Source organism: Sesamum indicum, linkage group LG2, assembly GCF_026168435.1.
Source record: "Sesamum indicum cultivar Baizhima isolate 11 linkage group LG2, ASM2616843v1, whole genome shotgun sequence".
Classification (NCBI taxonomy): domain Eukaryota; kingdom Viridiplantae; phylum Streptophyta; class Magnoliopsida; order Lamiales; family Pedaliaceae; genus Sesamum; species Sesamum indicum.
In genome coordinates this window covers 7,613,414-7,628,401 of record NC_142658.1, presented here as the reverse complement: position 1 = coordinate 7,628,401, position 14,988 = coordinate 7,613,414, and the positions used below count along the sequence as shown (strand labels likewise).

The 14,988-nt window shown below is 35.1% G+C and overlaps 1 pseudogene; it reads right to left on the bottom strand.

Annotated features, from left to right (window-relative positions):
• Positions 1–4,587: 4,587 nt before the first annotated feature.
• LOC105179774 (uncharacterized) lies at positions 4,588–13,792 on the bottom strand (annotated as a pseudogene).
• Between the last annotated feature and the right edge of the window lie 1,196 nt (positions 13,793–14,988).

Here is a 14,988-nt window from a genome sequence, read left to right as displayed (position 1 = left end):
CATATTATTAATTCTTGTAATATTACTTTCATACTCCTTTCTACCTTTTCGTAATAAAATTTTTGCTATAAATACAAATAAAAAATTAATCTTTTAATATTAAAAATAGATTATTTTCAATTAATTTATAAGTGGTAACTATTAATATCAATTAAATATGTAATTTAATACAAAAATTCTATAAAAAAATTAATAATTAAAAAATTAAATAATTTGCACAAAAATGTGATAGTTTTTTAATCTAATTTAGATTTTATTAATACATTAATTAAATAATTTAGTATTTTTATTATTTAGTGTAATTTTATATATAAATTCAATAAGAAGCTAATAATTTTAAATAAAAAAAATGTTCCATAGATATTGCTCAACATGCCCTCTACCTTTTGATAATAAAGATTTAACTATAAATAAAAAATTAATCTTTTAATTTTAAAAATTTAAAATAATTTATAGATAATTTGTTAATTTATATCTGGACATAGCAGACATTGACTACCACCCTACCTTTTGGTAATAAAAATTTCATTATAAATAAAAAAATTAATCTTTCATTATAGATAAGAAAAACATAAAACAAATTAACCTTTACTTATTATAAAAAAAATTAATACTGCATTGGCACCCACCTTATTTTAAATTTACAACATATACAAATGAAACAAAAAAAAATTAATAATAATTTTGGTAAAAAATAATCTTATAAAATCACAATAATTTTTTGATTTAAATTTATCAGTTAGTTATTAATATACTAATTTAATAATTATAATTTTTATAAATTTATAACCTAGTAGCTAATTTTTAATATTAAAAAACATATATGGATTGGTTATAAATATTGCTTTGACGCGGTCCCCCTTTTGGTAACAGAAATTTTAATACTCCATTAAATATTTAATATTGAATTATTAAAAGAATTTGATTTCGTATAAAATGTAACTGCAATCATATACTTGGTAATGTTTAACATTAATAAATCAATTGAATAATCTAATATTTCAATTAAAAGAGTAAATTACATACAAATTCAATGAAAAAGTTGTTTTGGTCTTATTGTTTATTTTCATCAATATTACTTTTAACATTTCCTCTATCTTTTGTCAATAAAAATTACAAAAAAATAAAATATTAAAAGATTAATTTTAAAAATTTAAAATAATTTAAAAGAACTTAGTAATGATAAATAGAGATTGAGTCATTTATTTCTTAAAAATAAAAGTAAAAAAAAAAACAAAAAAAGAAAGAAAGAGACTGGTGGACCCTATTTTTGATTGTATAAGTAAAGAATTAAAATAAATATTCTGCATGTATGAATAACCTGTTCATTCCTGCCTCTTCTTTCTTCGATTCTCTTCTTAATTTTAGACTGTTACTATTTTGCTTTAATTATGTAATTGTTTGTAGACTAGTAGTCTATGATTATGTTATTTACTTCTTTAATTAAATATAAATATAATTTAAAACTATCTGGTTTTCGTATGTTTTAATGATATAAGTGTGCTATGCAATTTCAGTTTCAGACTTTCAATCATTCAACTATAACGTTGTATGTATTGTTTAGTTTATGAAGTTTTGTTATGTTGAATTTGTTGTTTTATACGCCTTATTTAACTCCTTATACATTAATCTAATCAAAATAATACTAATTATATAAATATTTCAACAAGAAAATTTGACTATGATGATGTCTTGGTTAATGTTATTATGGCAGACAATGTACAAAGACTCAGTTTCTACCAACAGTCATTCTCGCTAAACTGGGAAAAGCAAATAAAAACGTAGTACTTTAATAGCATAACAAAAGAATAAATGAAAAGGGTAAACAATTGGTGAACTAACAATACTACCTTATCTTGTCCTCCACCATAAGAATGTCTTGCCACTGCTGCCATGATGACATGGATCACAGGGACGCTACACTTCCAAAAAGTGGAGCATGGGCTGGCCAGCAACAACTGCATGATAATCTCACTTTCTTTCGCTCGGTGCTCGAATCAAATGAAGAATCATATTCGAGGTTTTGACCTAGCACACATGCTTTGGCACATAGACCGAATATGATCTGCAGATATTAGCTATCAGAAGGAGTATGTTTTTTTCTTACCAAACCTGCAACTGATCACACCAAAGTACAAATCAAAAGTCACTGTCATATTTTCAACATAAATAGATTAAAAAAGAAAAGAAAACTGCAAGTTCTCTATGCACTACATCCAAATAGTCCCTGCTCATGTTTAGAACCTCTCTTTGTTTCAGAATATACCATGCATGCATAAGGAGCCATAGAAGGAACCTCACTGCACATCAATGAAAAATCATCATGAACATTATAGCATGCAGTTTTTAACACAAGATCAGGAGTGCAAATTCGATTTGTATCCTCATACTGTCATACATTTATACTTTATTTTCATCTCATTAATAAACTAACTACATATTATAAGCATGTAAACGTATATGGAATTAATATATTTACTAATTATATTAAAAATATTAATTAGCATATTCTAAACTAAAAACCATAGACTATAATTAAATAAATTTTTAAGTAGAAAGTAACTGTAAAGAAAATATGTGAACAATAAAAGAACAAAAAGTAGTATATAAAGGGGCAGAAGATGACACACAACATTAATTATAAGACATGCTAGCTCTAAACAAAAATCCCCTCACCACAATAACACAAGAGTTAAACCACACTCCTACAACTTCCACTGTGAAGTGAAAAAACCTATCACCTACCTTACACACCCACTCCCATCCTCTAGAAAATTGGGGTAACTTAACATCACTAAAGTATGTAATAAAATCTTTCCCAATCACTCGAATAAGCATGCATATGAGCTTTAAAATATATCTTATTCCCCCACACCGAAACCATGACTGCCCTCAAGCATGTCTCAATCCAAATACACAAATTATCCAAGTAGCAATTCTCAAATATCCTTTCATGTCACTCAAGTATATCCCCTTACTAATAAGACTTAATAGTATAAGAAGAGCCAGCAATATTGAGACAAGCACTTGCAGTACAACATACAATATTCAACACACAAGTATCCCATTGACTTCATCAAAATAAAATGAAACAAGTCTCAACACTCTCACAAAGGTATCAGTGTAATCACTCCACTCATAAAGTATTTTAGAATTTGGGTTCCACTCAAATCAATACATAGAATGCCATAACCATAGGCTTTCTTGTGAATCAAATCTCCTCCACCAACGAAATGAAAATTAATACATGAATCAAATGGTCTTTTCAAGGGTTGTAATGGGACTTAGGACAAGGTGTGGCAAAAGATAGGCCGAATTGGGGCTTATGAATTCAAAGGAGCGATGCCGACCTAGTTGCTTATGTTTCCAACCTCACTGCCATTCAACTCGATTCAAGTAATTTGAACAATCAAACACCTCCAATTTTTTCATTTTCTATTTCTTTTTCTTCTTTTTTTTCTCAATCTTTTCTTCTTTCCTTACGTTTTTTCTTCTTCTTTTTTTTCCTCATTCTCTTCTTTCCTTTCTTTTTTTTCTTTTTTTTTCCTCAATATTTTCTTCTTTCCTTTCTTTTTTTCTTCTTCTTTCTCTTCTCCTTTCTCTTCATCTCTTTGTTCTTTCTGTTTCATCATTTGTTTTTCATTTCCTCGTTCCATTTTTCTTTTTCTTTTCCTTAGGGATAGCAATGCATCTGTTGTTATTCACTCATTTTCATGTCAATTTACAAGCAACCAAGCCAACACAATCCCCTTAAATGGGATCAAAAATCAGTTCAGGAGATAATCAAGAAGGGGATGATTCAGCTTATGACGTAGTTTAACCAAGAAAAGAAAAGCCAAAGCTCAAATGAGTTATTCTATGGGTGAATTCAAGGTAGGCTCTTTTGAGGTAATGGGGTATTCCTAAGTGCCATTATCACTTTCATGCACCAATCTTACAAGAATGCGGACTCAAAATGTATTACACAAGCAAGTTGTAGAATGGACATACTAAATTTGATGCCCTCGATCAAAAGAAATGTAGCACTGTTTAAATGGAAGTGCTTTGGTCCAAAAGCTCACACAAAGGCTTTTTGTTGATTCTTGAACATTGTTCATTTGATGCAGTCAATGGGCCACAATTCACACTACTTTTTTTTTTATATGCCACTAGTGCTAGTCTCTCCTGCTTATCTCGACTTATACCAAAAATTCCTATTAATCTAAGGGATAACACAAGACAACAATCAGAAAATTCAAGTGCTACCATAGGATAATTCGCATATTTTCTCAATAGGAAATGTGACTATGCAGTGGACCTGAATCACTGAGTATAAAGCCTAGCATATCATGGAAAGGTGTTGAAGTGTATCATGGCTTCTTCAATTTCAACCAAATTATATAGGTGAAATGATGACACAAGTTTATATATTCGTAAGAAGGACAAGAGAAACAGAGGCTAGCTCTATGGAATTTCCTGTAGTTTCACAAGGAGAATCTAGCTATATAAAATTACTATTGTTTCCAATATGATAGAATCCTAAACTTCAGGTGGGGAGTTTGTAGAGTGCCTATACGAGATCAAGATATTGTGTTAACAAAATTTTTCTTACCTTTGCTTTAGAACCTCGTAATTCTCTTCTCTTTGGCTACCACCAATAAGTTCCCCCATCTAGTAAGAACAAGTGGTCAAATTATTGAAAATTCATAACAAGCTTTATCAAAGAATTACCCATAAGATTTCAATCTACTTGGAAAAATAATGTGTTATAGAGAGAAGGGGAGAAAAGGAGAGAGAAGAATAAGAGCCTACCTTAGGTACAAGCACGTCCGTTACAGCAACAGTTTTATTTTCTTCATTGACCTTCATATTTCTGGCTTTGCTTGCTTTTGGATGGTTATAGACGATATTTGTTATCATAATTTGGGAGGAAATCGATCATGTATAAGCTATGAGTTGATGGATAGAAGATATAGCAATTTACCTTTCATGTTCAGAAGCTAAATTAATCCCCCATTCTGCTTTATTCTCAAATTTTCTCACTTTCGTTGCTTCCTCAAGAATGGCAACTGCCTCACTGTAAGCGACTCTGTGAAACTTGGATTTTGCAACCATTTCAAGTCGTTGGAGGGTAGTTCTATCAATAAATTTGGTCATGATCTCCATATCTCCATAGCAATGGTCAAGCAACCACTGACAAAGAAACCTGACATATGCTTCCGCACAGTTCATATCATCCTACAAAAGTGTCAACTCTATTATCTTCTATGCTAGAGCATACTTGGAAGAACTTAAAAAGAAAGATAACAACGATTGCAAGTTTATGGGAATAGGGTAGCAACACAATGGTTGTTTAGTGTCGATTTTCAAAGAAATATGGATTAGTAATCTCGCCGTTTAACTATAGCTACAGATGAGGAAAAAGAATCTGTTGACAAAGTTATAAAACTAATAGATTTAAATAAACTAATCCTATCCAAAAGGATAGGAAAACATTAGCAACACTTCCGACTGAATTTGGGCCACAACAAAGTGAGGATATGTTGCATCTAGATAGATTTTACACAATTAGTCATTATAATGCAGACAAAAGTTTTCAGTGTGCATGAATTTGTCCCTATAAGATCATTTATGTGTATTTCTCAAGGAGTGGAATATGTAGCATGATAGACAAAAAGTTGAATTGCTTTCTTTTTCATGTGTATTCAAAATTTTGTACGAATACACAGAAAAGCTTACAATTAGCACACCTTTATATCAGCAAATGCTATCTCATGTTCCACCATCCAAAATTCAGTAAGCTATCTTGGAGTATGCGATTGTTCAGCTCGAAACGTTGGCCCGAAGGTATACACGCTACTGAGAGCACATGCATATGTTTCTATAGTTGTCCTGATACATTCAAAATGCTTGCCTGCTGAAAACGTCTTCAGCATAGTCAACTTTTCCATCCCTCTTCGGAATACCACCACCAAACTTCCATCTCTCAGCCAACTTGTGCCATTCATGCAGCTTTAAGAGGTTCTCTTTAGCGTTGGTACGCTCAGCAACAACAGCAACAATTTCCTCCTTACTTGCTTTAGCAAACTTTAGCTTGGCTACTACTTCTCCTTTCTCCTTGACAACAAGCTCAGGAGCTTTTATGTCAGATTCTCAAGAAGGAGGGTTCTCTTTTAGTTCCTCAAAATTTTCAACATCACTTATTATTGTTGTGACTTGAAACATCTCCACCCTCACAATCACTAGTTGCATAATAGGAGTATGCACATAAAGGAAACCATGCTTCTGGAAGAATGTGTGGGTAGCATATGCCAAGGCATTTCGTGGATTCTAGCAACTGCAGAAATCTAAATGACCAAAAGAAAAATTTATTCGAAAAAGGAGAATTAGAGACAAGTGCTTTAAAGGAAAGAAATTTGCTGACAAATTTACTTGCATATTAGGGATCATATAAGATATAATAATCTATTGAACTTTTTTACCAGCTTTGTTCCAGCAGTCCAGCGTAATGTATATTAAAGGAACAACATTTTGTTTTCCAAACTATAACTAAGGGGTTTAGGTGTAAAATGTGAATTTTTTGAGGGGTTGCAAGTGAAGTTTTGGAAGTCTTTGTTTTTTTTTGGGGGGGGTGGGGAGGGGATTGAGGAAGTGTAATTCACATTTTCATAGGAGGTTTAAGTGTAATTAACCCTAATTAATAATGTAGATGTAAAATTGCTGATGTTAATAGTTCATATGTTGTTAACTTGGAAGAGAGTCAAGACTATGAGTCTCAAGGTGTGAGTCATTCAGGGTAGTGTTCACAAGGACTTGTGCTTTTCCAGAGTTTTTGTAATAAGCAGCAAGAATAGGAAGAGAGTCTGAAGTTGGATTTTTTAGTGAAAAATAGAATTCTGTATAAATAAACCTTGACATATATATATATACTAGAGTGTGCCCGTGCATGGATTAAATTAATTAATAAGTAAAAGATATCACATAAAATTTTAATTATGTCGAAGTCAACTGAAAGAGATGTTTTTAGATAAATAGTACAAATACATTTTGTTCTGAAATAAAAGTGCATCAATATTAAAAAAATATAAAAATTCATAATATATATACAAAGAGATATATCAGTTGAAATAAATGAATAAGTATTACTTTTATAAACTAAAAGACAATCATATTCATATTGAAGAAAACTACTAAGAATGAATTTAAGTATGAGTTTAATAATATATTAACATACTACTCAAATTTTGTTAATAAAGTTTAGGTGAACTATAAAGAAGATAAATTGCAAATTAATTGATGAAAATATAATTAACTTGTCGAAGTTCAAGTTATAATATACAAAAAACAATAAATCAACTAAATGACTAATTCAAAATTGAAACTTTATGCTAATTGACAATAATTTAAAAGCCTTGTTTATTTTTTTTTCAAAGTTTCAGATCCTTTATCATAAACAATACTTAAGGAAAAGCTCATCACTTTCAATCTTACCCAAACAGACTAAGTTCATATATACAGGAATATCACATGTATCGTTTACATAAGACCAAACTATAGATTACACTGGAAGTGGATCAGACATTCCATTCCCACAATGTGACAATGGCTGACTAACGAAGTTAACTCATTTGTCTTAACAGTAAGATGCCAAAAACCTAGAGATTGCAATTGTCTACTTGGGTACATGAGATTTGCATTCTATATATCAACTGCCATCTCATGTTTAGAGAAGGGAATATAAAAATCATATGCAGGCAGTATGTCTACTATTGTAGGCAAAATTTCAGCATACTATTACTGCTATTATTGTACTCAGAACATCAAAGCATAAAATCATCCTCTCGAATGCTCCGATACTTTATGATTTAGAGAAACCCACCAAATTACCTTGCATTCAACTCCAACTAACATGCAGCATTGTACATCTCCTACTTCAAAGAAATGTACACATAAATAGGGTGAGAGTGGAGAAAAAGCACAAATATTATACCATATCACTAACAAACATAACAATTTTCTCGAAAAATATCAAACTTATCTAAAAATTGACAGATTGACTTTCACATGCTTGCTTGAAAACTAATATTAGTTTCCTTCTTTTTGATCAAAATTATATTCCTCATGCTAAAAGATTCACACGATTCAAATAAAAAAATTCACAACCAATGACATTCAACCACAGATCCACAAAAGTTCACATCCACCAAAAATATTGCAAGTTGAATAACACTATAAAAATAAAATAATTACATAAATATAAATAAATTAAGGAGCTAAAAAGATGCTTACATAGATACAAACAAAGAAGTCATCGAATTAATTTCTTTTCCTTTTTCTTGACCTTGGCTTATTTGGGTTTTCAAACCCTAGAGAAAAAAATAAATCGAAACATGTGAGTTTGGATGGGGGTTTGATGGGGGGCTCGCATAAAATGGTCATAAGAGAACAATGATTTTGAGGGTTTTTCTAGCGGGTTTTCTTGAATTTTTGTGTTGTACCCACCTCCATTGCTGCTTCGACTGAGGGTCAGAAGAGAACAATGATTTTGAGGGTTTTTTCTAGCGGGTTTTCTTGAATTTTTGTGTCGTACCCACCTCCATTGCTGCTTCTACCGAGGGAGCATAGGGGCACCATGAGGACTCATCACTTTCGCCGCCTAGAGTCGACCATCCTCCACAACGAACCCCACATCTCTCCTTCAACGAGGCTGCGAAAATCCTTAATTTTATAGCTAATTGGTGAAGGAAGATATGTCTGCTTCCTCAATCGGAGCAATAAACCCAAATATAAGCACTTATTGGTCCCCTTTTTCACATCACCCTCCAGCATTGGTACAAAATCCTAACCCTTCACTCCCTCTCTGATGCCTTTCGTCCTCTTTCCTTGCTTTTTCTTCTCTATTTTTTTGGGTTGAGAGAGAGAGGAGAGCGGAAATGAACATGGTGTATTTGGGGAAAATGGTGTGTTCGGATTCAGAGAAGAAATGGGAAATGAACTTTGGTGGGTGTGGGGAGAACGGTGGGTTTGGGAAGACACACACGAACATAGAGGAATGTGTATTTTTAGTATTGAGAGAGGGTTTCTGCAATTTGCTTTTAATATTGCTTCACTTATGTATATAAACTATGTTATAAATATACCAAAATATAGTTGAAATTTTAATTTATTGTTATAAATATAGACAATTAATTAGTTTCTCCAATTATGATAAGGTGGAAGAAATAAGAATACAACTAAATAATATTGTTAAAAGAATATATAAGGATCCTAAACTAAATGATAAATGAAGACACATGATATAATTGACTATGAAATTTTATTTGAAAATTATTCAAACATAATCGATTTTAGTTCTGGATCCCTAGCTAGAAAAGAAATTAAGGAAGAATTTTCTGAAAAAAGATGGGAACGCTTTAGAAAATGATTTTTTAAAAATTTCCCACCTGAAAAACAAAATAAAATTTCAAATCAATTCTATAAGGAGTTATTCATATGGAATAAGAAAGTTACCTTTGTTCCTTGGTTTATAACCAAATACTCAAAACAATATTTAAATGTACTAGAGAGAAAATATTTCTTAGGAAATGGAAAAATCCTAAATAACGTCTTTACCCCTCAACAGCCTTTCAAAATGAATTCAAATGAAATAGAGATTAATTTTAAAGCATTTTCTGAATTAATTGAAGATGATACTTTAATAGTTACAATCTCAGAAATAAATGAGTTATTAAAAAAGTAAAATTATGCCAATTTATACTTAAATGTTATAGGGGAACAAATTATAAAATTAAATAATAAGATTGATAAGATTATGGAATGGCAATAAGTATTCGCCAAAAGAAATCAACTCAAATAAGACATTAGTTGAAGAAACAATAGGAGAAATTATTGCGAGACCCTCAATTCAACCACCCCCTAGATATTATAGGTTTTAATTTAAGACTTATAGGAGACCTAGAAAAATTTTTGGATCAAAAATTTAAAACTCTAAAATTAAATACTCTAAATAATGACAGAGATTCTCAGGATTATAAAGTTGAATTCATGGAGGAAATTAACAAATTAGAAAAATTCGCTAGGAAGCCAATGCAAACCAAATTTTATTATCTTAGACCAACACCCCAAGATGTTCTTTATGAAGAACAAGAGATAATTGACCAAAATAGTTATAATGGAAAACAAATTTATGAATGGACATTGATGGATTTACAGAAAGACAAATATAATACTATACATAAAATGATGATGTATAGTACTATCTATAAAGGAAATAATAAATACGATAAAGCTATTGCTAAAATGATCATATCAGGATTCACTGGCCAATTAAAAGGGTGGTGGGATAATTATCTTAGCCAAACTGATAAAGATGAAATATTAAATACAATGAAACTTGAAGATAATATCTCAGAGGAGAAAGCAATTTATACATTAGCTATAAACATCGTTGAGCATTTTACAAATAGATGGTCAAGATAACAGTGAAAATATTCAAACACTTCTACAGAATCTAAAATGTAAGAGATTAACTTCATTTAGATGGTATAAAGTTTTAGGAAATGGATCGGGTTAAGATGGACAACAGCTGGAATATGAAGGCGATAAAAGACACACGAATTTGTTAACCCAGTTTGGATATAAATCCTACGTCTGGGAGCGATACCAAGCCAGGAGAAAACACTCAAAGAGGAGGAAAATTGAGGAGTACAACACACACACTTGTATGCAAGTCTTCACCACACGTGAAAGACAACACTCACCCTCGTCTCAACTCTTTCTTTTCTCTCTACTCTACTCTACTCTACAAAACAATGCTAATAAGAGTAGTATTTATAGCCATGACTTATCCTTTTCCAACTCAACTTAGGATTTCTAAGTTGAATCGGGTTATCCTTCTCCAACTCAAATTGGGATTTCTAAGTTGAATCGGGTCATCCTTGACTTCTTCAAATCAATCTTCACAACTTAACAATCTCCCACTTGAAGATTGATTAGTTTTTCTCCACTTCTTTCTTGGTACCGCCGGGTTTTTCCACTCTTGTCATCAAGGCCAGTCGAAGCCGTACACAGCTTCAACTTCTCCATCGCAACCGCCTTGGTTAGCATGTCCGCAGGGTTCTTTTCTCCTTGGATCTTCTCCAGCTGCAGTGCCTTCTTCTCCAGAAGTTATCGGATGAAATGGTACTTGATCTCGATGTGCTTTGTCCGCGAATGGAACGCGGGATTCTTTGCTAGATGGATCGCACTCTGGCTATCGCTGTGAAGAATCACATCTGCCTGAGGTTTCCCTAATTCACCCAAGAAGTGTTGCAGCCAAATGAGCTCCTTAGCCGCCTCAGTAACTGCCACGTACTCAGCTTCCGTTGTGGACAGTGTGACAACCTTCTGCAGCTTTGAAACCCAGGATACGGCTGTACCGCCATATGTGAACACGTACCCTGTAGTGCTCCTCCTTTGTCATAGTCACTCCCTGCAAAATCAGCGTCAACAAACCCAAACAAGGTAAGCTTGCCCTTACCAAACACCAATGCTCGGTCCTTAGTACCCCTTAGGTACCTAAGAATCCATTTCACAGCTTCCCAGTGCATCACTCCTGGATTGCTCATAAAACGGCTAACTACTCCCACTGCATGTACTATATCCGGTCGAGTACAAATCATAGCATACATCAGGCTCCCAATTGCTGAGGCATACGGTGTGACTCTCATTTTTGCACGTTCGGAGTCAGTCTGGGGCGAATCACTGTTGGATAGTTTGAACTGATTTCCCAATGGCATTCTAACCGGTTTCGCATTTTCCATCTTGAATCTGCATAATACCTTCTCAATATAATCAGATTGAGATAATCACAATTTACCAGTACCTTTGTCCCTTGTGATTTTCATGCCCAATATCTGCCTTGCTTCGCCAAGATCTTTCATGTCAAACTTCCTTGACAACTGATCCTTGAGCCTATTGATCTCCTTGACATTTGATCCTGCTATCAACATGTCATCAACATACAGGAGTAGAATGATAAAAAACTCATCGAACCTCTTCACGTAGCAGCAATGATCAGCATTGCATCTAGAGAAACCTATCTCTAGCATGAAGTTGTCAAACTTCTTGTACCACTACCGCGGAGCCTGTTTTAATCCATACAGGCTTTTCTTCAGGCGACACACCTACTGATCACCTCCATTATACCCCTCTGGTTGTACCATGTATATCTCCTCCTCAAGATCCCCGTGTAGGAAGGCTGTCTTCACATCCATCTGTTGTAACTCCAAGTTCTCTACCGCTACCATGCTCAACACAAGACGAATAGTAGTTAACTTGACAACAGGTGTAAAAACATCAGTAAAGTCAATACCGTATCTTTGTTGGAATCCCTTGACTACGAGTCTTGCCTTGTACCGCTTCTTCCCGTCTGATTCTTCCTTAATTCGATAGACCCATCTGTTCTGTAGGGCCTTCTTTCCTTTTGGGAGCTGACACAATTCCCATGTGTCGTTTTTCTTCAACGAGTTCATCTCGTCGTTCATCGCAAGCTCCCACTTGCTCTTATGGGCATCGTTGACTGCCTCTGCGTAACATTCGGGTTCCCCACAATCAGATAAAAGCAAGTAATAAAGAGAGGGGGAGTACCTATCTGGGGCCCTTCTCAGCCTCGATTCTCGACCCAGTGCCAAGGGTGTGCTGCTTTCAGCAATCGGTTCCTCCGATGCTGGTTCTGGCTCTATCTCTGTCTGTTCGGTTTCGTTCGTCTGAACTCCCACTGAATCTGTATCTGCTGGTCTCATGATCCCGGAATTTGAAATGTCGAGATCAACAAATTTCCTTTCCTTCTTGTCATCGTCCGGGCTTACCTTCCTGTCATTATACATTACATCCTCATTAAATATAACATTCCTACTGCGAATTATTTTCCGGTTTTGATCATCCCAGAATCTATACCCAAATTCATCAGTCCCATACCCAATGAATGTACATTTAATCGACTTAGCATCCAACTTAGTCCAATCATCGTTCAAAATATAGGCTGAACAACCAAAAGTACGTAAGAAAGAAAGATCCACTTTCTTACCACTCCATACCTCTTCTGGTATCCTATTGTTCAACAGGACAGAAGGCCCTCGATTGATCAAGAAAGCAGCCGTGTTGACTGCATCTGCCCAAAACATCTTTGGCAGTCCGCTCTTCAATCGCATGCATCTCGCACGCTCATTCAGTGTTCTGTTCATCCTCTCAGCAATGCCATTTTGCTGAGGTGTCCCCGGGATTGTTTTCTGCATTCGGATTCCATGGTCGGTGCAGTAATTCTTGATACCTTCATTGTTGTACTCGCCACCGTTATCCGATCTGAGACATTTCACTTGTAGACCTGTCTCATTTTCCACTAGTGCCCTCCATCTCCTGAATGTGTCAAAGGCATCAGATTTCTTTTTAAGAAATACACCCATACCTTTCTAGTGGAGTCATCGATGAATGTCATGTAGTACGTTGATCCACCAAGAGATGACACTAGTGCTGGCCCCCACAAATCGGTGTGAACAAGTTCCAACTTTTCTTTCCTCGGAGTTCTTCTTGTGGTCAAGAAGCTCACCCGCTTCTGCTTTCTGAACACGCAGTGTTCACAATGACCCACCTCTACCGATTTTAACTCGGGCAACCGTCCTTTCAACTTCAGTACGTTCATTCCTTTCTCGCTCATGTGACCCAAGCAATTGTGCCACAGGTTAGCCTGCGATACAGTTCCTGCAAAGGGGATGTTTGAACTGGATCCTCCCGCCATGTAGAGCGTTCCTGACTTTAGTCCTCGTGCCAAAGTCATTGCTCCCCGACTGATCTTCCACTTCGCGTCTCCAAACGTTGTGTGGAATCCATCACTGTCTAGCTGTCCGACTGAGATCAAGTTCCTCTTCAGTCCTGGTATGTGTCACACCATCTCCTTCTTGCCCTTGTTTTTCCCCCTGGACTTTGACCTTCCACAGTATGTACCCCGTGTGCCAGGTCTCCCTCTAGACTTTGTATGCAGTGCAGAGCCAGATGATCCACCTGTTTGCCTTCTACGGGTTTCCTCGTTCAACATCATGTCCCTGATGTTGTCAAACTTCATCTTCTCCTTCCCAGACGAAGTGCTTACCGAAGTAACAACCACATCCCAACTGTCAGGTAAAGATGAGAGCAAAATTAACGCTTTTACCTCATCGTCAAACACGATATCCACAGACGCCAGCTGTGTCGTGAGTTAGTTGAAGTCATTGAGGTAATCGGCCACCGACTTCCTCTCCTCCATCTGCAACCTGAATAGTTTCTTCATCAGCATGACCTTGTTCATTGCTGAGGGTTTCTCGTACATATCGGCAAGAGTCCGTAGGACTTCCTTCGTGCTCTTTGCTCCCTTCACATGATAGGCGACATTCCGAGAGAGCGACAGGATTATTGCGCTCATCGCCTTTCGATCGAGCACCTTCCATTCTTTATCACTCGTCTTCTCGGACTTCTCTGCAAGTAGTTCGTACAGGTCCTTCCCGTACAAGTAGGCCTCCATCTACATACGCCAGAACCAAAGTCGGAACCATTGAACCGTTCGACTGGAAAGTTTCCCTCCATCTTAACTCCTTGAACCAGGCTCTTGATACCAGTTGTTAGGAAATGGATCGGGTTAAGATGGACAACAGCTGGAATATGAAGGCGATAAAAGACACACGAATTTGTTAACCCAGTTTGAATATAAATCCTACGTCTGGGGGCGATACCAAGACAGGAGAAAACACTCAAAGAGGAGGAAAATTGAGGAGTACAACACACACACACACACTTGTATGCAAGTCTTCACCACACGTGAAAGACAACACTCACCCTCGTCTCAACTCTTTCTTTTCTCTCTACTCTACTCTACAAAACAATGCTAATGAGAGTAGTATTTATAGCCATGACTTATCCTTTTCCAACTCAACTTGGGATTTCTAAGTTGAATCGGGTTATCCTTCTCCAACTCAACTTGGGATTTCTAAGTTGAATCGG